The sequence below is a fragment of the Octopus bimaculoides genome, chromosome 4 (genome assembly GCF_001194135.2).
Source record: "Octopus bimaculoides isolate UCB-OBI-ISO-001 chromosome 4, ASM119413v2, whole genome shotgun sequence".
Lineage (NCBI taxonomy): Eukaryota > Metazoa > Mollusca > Cephalopoda > Octopoda > Octopodidae > Octopus > Octopus bimaculoides.
Genome location: NC_068984.1, coordinates 44,618,093 through 44,625,551, shown reverse-complemented (window position 1 = coordinate 44,625,551; position 7,459 = coordinate 44,618,093). Strand labels below are relative to the sequence as shown.

The 7,459-nt window shown below is 36.9% G+C and overlaps 1 protein-coding gene across 1 annotated transcript in view; it reads right to left on the bottom strand.

Moving 5' to 3' along the window:
* LOC106884506 (two pore channel protein 2) overlaps positions 1 to 707 on the bottom strand; it is a 48,401-nt gene extending 47,694 nt beyond the window's left edge. The window contains exon 1 of the mRNA XM_014935926.2: positions 229 to 707. The gene's annotated coding sequence lies outside the window, so the exon portion shown is untranslated. The remainder of the gene's footprint in view (positions 1 to 228) is intronic.
* Positions 708 to 7,459: the final 6,752 nt, after the last annotated feature.

The window sequence follows — 7,459 nt, the reverse complement described above, 5'->3', positions numbered from 1 at the left end:
CCTGGGTGAAGGCCCGACCTTCCGGGTTCTTTTGAAGGGATTAGACAAACTGAAGGACCGCTGCAACAAGTGTGTGAATCTGAGAGGGGAACATGTTAAATAAAATCATTATTAACTGATCCTCCTGTATTTTCTTTTATCCAAAGCCAGGAACTTTTCAGCACCCCTCATACATATATATATATATATATATATATATATATATATATACGAAGTATGTATAGTTACCTCATCAAGCTAGAGAGACGGGAAGAAAGAAAGGTAAAATTCCAAAATCCAAACCACCGTATTTCTACTGTTTCTAACCAGCTGTGATGATCCGCCCACTTTTTCGTTAAGAGTAATAGGACAAGGACAGCCTTAAACGAGATATGATGGTTATAGCTGTACTGCCTGTCGTTGTTGTAACTGTTGTTGTTTTGGTGCTGTTAGTGTCAGACTGTTAGTGGATAAGTATGATAATAATAGTAAACGTCAAACTGGCTGAGATGATGTGTTGGTAAGAGAGTTTCTGATAGGATTGGAGAAGGTAGAGAGAACAGAAGAGAAGACAGCAGAAGTTTTATGGTGCTGGTGACGACACAGACATGAAGGTGGTGGTGTGTATCAGCTGGTAGTTATAGTAAAGTCGTCAGAGAGAACCCCCCCAAAAAAACGTCTATCCTCGTACAAAGGCCATAACATGACAAGCTAGAGTAGTGGTTTTGATAGTGTTGTTGTTGGTGGGGGATGGAATGAGAGGACGAGGGCAGCGGTGGTGGGGGAAAGAGTGATAAGAAGACAGAGTATGAAACGAAGGGGAGGAGGTGAAAAAGAAGTAACCCAGGACACAGGAAAAAGTGAAGAAGTAGTAGTAGTAGTGAGAGAGAGAGAGAGAGAGAACACGAGCTGAGAGGAGGACGCTCGATAGTTATTGCTGATGCAGCGGATGGATAAGATTTCCAAACTTTTGGTGAGTTTGCATGCAGCGCGCGCGCGCGCACATCTTTTACCTGTTTCAATCACTGATCTGCGGCCATCTTGGAGCACTGCCTTGAACATCAGCTTAGTCGAACAAATATTGACCCTAGTATTTTTCAATGGGTTTCCTTTTTTTTTTTTTTTTTTTTTTTTTTTTTTTTTTTTTTTTTTTTTTATTTTTATTTTTGCCAAAACTGCTAAGCTACAGAGACGTAAACAAACCAGCACCAATTGTAAGGCCGGGTGGAGAACATACACAAACATAAGTTAAAAAGCGCATAATATATATGTAAACACAAACATACGGGTTTATTTATATATATGTGTGTGTGTGTATGTATGTATTATATATCTCTCTCTCTCTCTCTCTCTATATATATATATATATATGTGTATATATATGCATTTAAAATACAGAGATGCCTATAATAGGACATCTAATCCGTTAGAAAGAGAAGCAAAAAAAACTCTATACCACAAAAATAGGGATAATTTCGAAAGAGAATGAAAAATAAAATGTCCTATTATAGGCATCTCTGTATTTTAAATGAATAATTTATAGTCTATTGACTAATTTTTATTCTCGCTGGACCACTGGTGGTAAATTAAATTTCTAAAATTTTTTTTGCTGCCCTATGATTTATTAATAATGTATATATATGCATGTATTTATGTATCTCTATATATTTATGTATGTATGTATATCCCTTTAGTATTCACTTTATTCTGTTAAAAGTAATATTTATTCACATGGTTTTGCATTATCTCATAGCTTTTAGATTTTGATGAAGTAACTGTTAATTTTTGGAATGGTATTGTACCGTTAGGGTGAGAGGCCACATCTGGCCAATTTGAACATAAAGCAGGTGGAATATTTTGGCCACATACGGCTGGTGAAAATGCTAAAAAGATATATTATGCGTTTCTTTCTTCCGTTTCTTTCTTAACAAAAAAAAAACAACTAAATACTGTTTATAAATAAATAAAGGACCGAACCAGTGCGTGTGTTTATTACCGGCATAATGCCTCTCCCAAGGTTTAATAGTATTTCTTTCAGCACACGTATTCACATCAAGAATCTTGCACACCAAATACACATACGAGATATATTATGTTTATTATGATATTCGTAAATAAATGGAAATAAAACGAAGTATAGCGTAAAGAATATTATATGTGAAGTAGAAAGAACCTTATGATCATTTATAAATTAAGATATTATTATTATACTTGGTTTTCTGAGTCACTTTCACTAGCACTAGACTTGCACTTGTAGACGCAACCGCCGATTCACAAGCACTCGTAGAAGGACTTGTAGATTTCTTTCTTAAAAGACAAGTCTAGAGTTGTTTGCTTAAACGGATGTTTTTTTTTTTCGCTCTCTATAAATTTCTCAGTAACACGCAGAAGCATGTCGTTCAAAATTTGGATCTTGTGCTTGAAAAATAAAACTCGTACACCCGAGGTCTCCTAAAGCGATTCCTCGTAAAGTGGGGGTTTAATTGTGTGTGTGTGTGTGTATGTATATATATATATATATATATTCTTTTATTTTTTTTTACACATTTCAGTCATTTGACTGTGGCCATGCTGGAGCACCGCCTTTAGTCGAAGAAATCGACCCCAGCACTTATTCGTTATAAGCTTGGTACTTATTCTATTGATCACTTATGCTGAACTGCTAAGTTTCGGGGACATAAACACACCAATATCAGTTGTCAAGCGATGGTGAGGGGACAAATACAGACACAAAAGCACACACACACACACACACACATACACACACACCTTTCAGTTTCCAGCTACCAAATTCACTCACAAGGCTTTGATCGGCCTGAGGCTATAGTAGAAGACACTTGCCCAAGGTACCACACGGTGGGATCGAACCCGGAACATGTGGTTGGGAAACAAGCTTTTGACCACACAGCCACGCCTGCGCAGTTGAAGTAGGTACATAAATTGAGACACCTTATTAGGTCTGAGTAACATGCATACTCAGCAATATTAAGTGAATATCGGACTCGGTGCATAAGTGCTGTCCACACGATATTCTTGCAGCGTAAGCAGATAATAAGACCCAGCTGAGTGAAGAAATCCGCTCTTAGTTATTCGGACATGTACTTTACATTAGAAATACTGTCTATAATATTTACGAAGCGTAGATTCCAGGATAGGTGAATAAAATATAAGAGAGTAACAAATAGGTACAGGTGTCAATTCATTAGGGCCGTTTTCAACGACTCCTTATTATATACACAGGGGTTGAACAAAATAATGGAAACACCTAGCATCATAGCATCATAATTTTGAAATATCTATAAAACCGTCAAAAGCTTGTTTATTCTTATGTTTTTTATTTATTATTAGTGTTGCTTAATATGTTTTGCTAAAATTGCTGTTTCTTTTCAGATATCAACAGAAAACGGTAACTAAAATTCATTAAAATGATAGATCCATCGGACTTTCAAAGAGGTCAAATTGTTGATGCTCGTATGGCAGGCGCTAGCGTAACGAAAACAGCCGAAATGTTTGGTGTATCAAGAAGTACTGCCCCAAAAGTAATGACAGCTTTTGAGAAAGAGGGAAAAATCTCCTCGTCGAAACAAAACTCCAGAAGAAAACTAAGACTTTCAGATAGGGATCGTCGGACTCTAACATGAATTGTTAGAAAGGATCGCAAAAGTACAGCTCCCAAAATTACTGCAGAGCTTAATGACCACCTCGAGAACCCAGTTTCCACAAAAACTGTTCGCCGGGAGCTGCACAAAGCCAGATTTCACGTGAAGGCTGCAATTAGAAAATTACTACTTTCAAAAACAAACGTTGCAAAGCGTGTGTGAGTTTGGTGGGGTGTATTATACGGGCGGATACCGCGGTACCTCTCAGTTAAGTTCCAGTTTGCAGCTAACCATATCGGTCAGTATTTAACATCTGTGACTACTATTAGTTGTCAGTCTCTTTGAATTCTTCCAATGGGTGACTCCGTGTTCGCTTCGCTGGACTGTAACATTACCTGGAATATATATTAGTAATAATTATAAAGAGTATGGAGAATTGTTCATCCTCGAAACTTATTTTCTCTCATTTAACAATTATATACAGCATATTATTAAGACCTACACGTAATTGTAAAGTAAGAGTAAATATATTTTGAGGATGAACAAGTCACCATACTCTTTATAATTATTACTAATGTGTGTGTGTGTGTGTGTGTGAGAGAGAGAAAGAGAGAGAGAGAAAACATATTTACAAACAGAAAAGTATGCTGTCAAAATAAATTATATTTTACATATCTTTTTTAAATCACTCTGTCATCCTAATGGAATTCCTTACACACATGCATACACATACGGATACACACGTGCACATACGCACGCACGCACGCACGCACGCACACACACACACACACACACATGCACGCACGCACGCGCGTATCAGACAGTGGCTTCAGCTAAAACTTAAACTTGGTCACAGAATTTAATATTTTATCATATCACAAATTAGTTTGACAGACTGGCCATATACCATTGGTTGAGAATATCAACAACAATTTTGAAGAGGAAGTATTCCGATAGAGCATTTTGTTTGCTAAATATACATTTGGTAGTGTCTCAAATACATAAATAACGAAACAAAAAATCTTCGATTAACAGAATGTCCATATAATTTTTTAACCTTTTAATTAGGATGGAATCCTAACTAAGAAGTTTGAAAGAATTTTAAGGACAACCTTTGTAATTGAAGATTTCCGTCACATTATTTACAAAAGTGAGATTCTAGGCAGCATCCAAGACCCTTTGGAAGCCACCGGTATCTGTAGGAGGTATAAAGTTACCATCAAACCGAAGACCTGACCAGGGTTGTCTTAGTAGTATTAATGGTCACTGAGCTCATCAATGCATTGGATCCTATAATATTTATTTATTGACCGCAAGTCACAGCATACATAGATCATAATTAAGCTCCTAGGGTTCTGAGGCCTCTAGGTAACTGCCCAGTATACCCCTGCCTTAAGACGATGGAAGACCGTCGAATGTTTGAACGGAGTAGACTCCGTTAAATACACCCAAGGTCTATCGGGGGATATAAAACTGGGCGACGGAGGAAGTCTACCACCTAAGCAGGTGATGGCAAGTTTCGAACTCAGAACGCTAAGAACTGGAACTAATACTGCAAGGCAGCCGATTTGACGTTCTTACACTTCCGCCAAACCACTGCTCTGAGTTGGTACTTTTTGTTTTTATCAACACCGAAATAATGAAAGCCTAAATTGACCTTGGCGGGATTTGAACTCAGAATAAAGAGAGTGATAACAAATGCCACGAAGCATATTATTCGATACCATAACAGCTCTGCAAACACAAAATCCACCTGTAAGGGTGTTTGCCATTATTTTATAAAAGAATTGATCAGCTGATGATATTACTAACGATATCTTCCTTTCTTGATTATTTGGATCTTTTTTAAAACGGGGGCCACATTTTTCATTAACGAAACACTTTGAAACTTGGAACACTGGTAGAATGTGTCATATAAAACATCTTTTTCTCTTAGTCTTCTTAAAAAAAAAAAAGAAATCCATAACTTATTCCATGTTAAAGTTGTCGTATTTCTGTAATTTCAACCAATCACTGACGTCCATTCAGCCGATATACATTAAGTGCCGACTACATAAACAAACGATTCTGAAACAATTAACCCTAACCCTAACCCTAGGGTTAGGGTTAGGGTTAAAGCAAATTTAAAATGAAAAAAGCAAATAAAACGAAGGTATGGAGATTAAATACGCTTTACATCGCTTAATCAGCCAAAGGAGTAAATATAAACAACTGAATACTTGTCAGTGATTGGTTGAAATTATCGAAATAAGACAATTTTTTACATGAAATAAATTCGAATACAAAAATATTTTTCTGTTCTATAACACAAAATAGATAAGTATACGAAGTTTGAAAGTCTGTCGGTACCAAAAACACTACGTAAAACATTAATGAAAAATGTGGCCCCCGTTTTAAAATAGATCCGATTATTTTTTGTAGATTTTAAGCCCACCTAGAGGAAGTTTTTGTTGTCATGTTGCAAGATAATCTTGGGTTTCGAAGTTTTTCAACTCACTGTATCTCGTATGTGACTGCCGTATGCACCATAGGCTGTTAACTTGATATGAGCCAAATAAAGAAAAGAAGAAAAAGAAATGAAAAGAAAAAGCAGTACCGTCAACAACAGTCCTGGCAACGGATCCTTTACATAACGCTCGATCAGATAGAAATAGTAACCAAATCCTCTTTAAACCGCCAATTGGTTGGAGTGCATTTACTCAAAGGACTGCTTACTTTATCAGAGCTGTCATATGGCTAAACAATAACAATAGAAAACTACAGGTGTAGTATCTCGACCTGCTAGCATTAACAGCTAAATTTTCCTCAGTTTATATTTTTAGTCATAAACAATCAATCGGTGTGATCCACTGTGTGTGATTTTTTTTTTGTTTTTTTTTTCTAGTGGGAATATGTAAAAGATCGCGTTTATGTTCCACCGCTACCCACTAACCTTAAACATCGAATAATAACACAAGACATGCTAATAAACGGTCAATGTTTTCCTCGATGGTGGCAGTTGCATGACGTCCAGACGTTGGGTTATAGCAGGGGTTTTCAAACTTTTTGACTTGCGGACCCTTTATATTTCAGGCTTTACCTTATAAACGCTTATGAAATTTATACATAAATATTTGCTTGAAATAACATATATTTTTGCATTTATTTATTTAACAGTATTTAACAAATAGGTTTCTTGTCAATTAAAAGATTTCGATAAAAAACGTATATAAAATCAAATTGCCCATAAAAAGTATTTGCTGTCTACGGAACCCCTGTCTTGTCCTTGCGGACAAGAAAACCCCTGGGTTATAGAGGCTCTCCCTTTCCTTCCTAAATTCAGCTGGCCACTTTGCATTGTTGATAAAACTAGAGCGTCATCTCTTAATGTAGCAACCATGTCGGCCATTGGGGTGGTTAAACCACCCCACCATTTTTTTTTTCATGTACTTGATAGCATCACGATACCAAATTTTGTTCATTTTCAAGAAAAGTCGCAGCATTTGAAGTTTTCTTTGAATAGCCAGAGCAGTTGTTAATAAGAAGAGTTGAAATTAATGCGTGCAAGATTTCACAGCTTTAGTATTGTAGTAACGCCGTGCGCATGCGTAGTCTCACGCATGCGTGGAATTAAACAAGCAAGCGTTCCCGCTTCTATTCTATCTCTTTCTCGGTCGGCCGACCATGAGCATGGACGTGTCAAGCAGTGTCTCCAACATTCCAACTCTGGAGACAGTCTCTTTACGTGTTTAGCTGTCACTCTCCATCTTTCGGACTTACACTCGACAGCTCGCTTACATCTACATAACAACGTCCCAACAACTATGCTCACACACACAGAAGCTGTAACAACAAGAGCTAAAGATGTATATATTTACCACCTGAATAAATGTTGTTTAAGT